Source organism: Trichosurus vulpecula, chromosome 3 (genome assembly GCF_011100635.1).
Source record: "Trichosurus vulpecula isolate mTriVul1 chromosome 3, mTriVul1.pri, whole genome shotgun sequence".
In the NCBI taxonomy this organism is placed as follows: Eukaryota; Metazoa; Chordata; class Mammalia; order Diprotodontia; family Phalangeridae; genus Trichosurus; species Trichosurus vulpecula.
In genome coordinates, this window is record NC_050575.1 from 47227006 (window position 1) to 47228155 (window position 1150).

Below are 1150 nucleotides of genomic sequence, written 5' to 3' on the forward strand. Positions count from 1 at the left end.
ACTTCTTTTTGGGGGGTGGAGCGTTAAATGAATCTTATTTTAGTCAACCTACGTGACATGTTTTTAAAAATAATGCCTCCACTTCAAATAAATCAAGGTCAAAAATAAATAAATAAATAAATAAATGAAGCTCAAGGTGACATCAGTCCGAGTTTGTCCAAGTTCCCGTGTTGTATAGATGACAAAAAGCAGCAGCCAGTTATGATGACAGGTGATTCAAAGGCATCAGCTGAATTTGTTAACATTTCTCCATTTCTAAAACATCCTTAAAGAAAATCATATATGGTGCCACACCATCGTCATGGAAGTCCAAGAGAGCCATCATGACATCTGGATTCATGTTTTCACATATGAAAAACTGATAGTTTTTTTTTTTAATTAGCAAGGATGTGTCTGATTTGTTCTGCAGCTCCCATCATAAAAGGTTTTACTCTGTCTGGCTTGTGCTCTTCAAGTCTGCCTTTGATTGGTTTCATGTAGTCTTTGATGTATATTTTGTAGAATTCTTTTGTGAAACTAGTTTCTTGCAGATGATTTTTTATTACCCTGTTGACTCCAGTGATTACAGTTGCATCTGTTCCTTCACCCTCAGGATCTTCAGCTGAGGCATTTCCACCTGTGAGTGAATCATCAATGGTACCCTCTGTCCTGCAGACCATCTTCCCCTCCACCAACAGGCACAGCCCGTTCATGATCGCCCTGATCTTGTGGATGTCAGAGAACATCTCAGCATGGCTGATGAGGTCCAGGTAGATGATCATGGAGGTGGAAGAAAGGAGGCAGTGAGGGTGCTAGAGCTGTGGGGGCCCAGAGCTTGGTGTGGGGCCACAGAGTTCAGTGTGAGAGCAATGCAGCAGAGGTTGTGGGTGCTTGGGAGGGGGGTAGGGCCCAGTACCTCTTTAATGTATAAGTTAATAAATTCTGTGTAATTCTTACTTTGGCTTCACGATATTTGAATTGTATCTTTCTGGCTGCTTGCAGTATTTTCTTTTTCACCTAGAGGTCTGGAATTTGGCTACAATGTTCCTGTGAGTTTCATTTTGGAATAACTTTCCAGAGATGATTGCTTCATTCTTTCAATGTATTTATTACCCTCTGGTTGTAGGCTATCAGGGCAGGTTTTTTTTTTAATTCTTTTTGGCAGGGCAGT

General features: G+C 40.9%; 1 pseudogene; it reads right to left on the reverse strand.

The window, feature by feature from the left end:
- Positions 1-238: 238 nt before the first annotated feature.
- LOC118841721 lies at positions 239-776 on the reverse strand (annotated as a pseudogene).
- Between the last annotated feature and the right edge of the window lie 374 nt (positions 777-1150).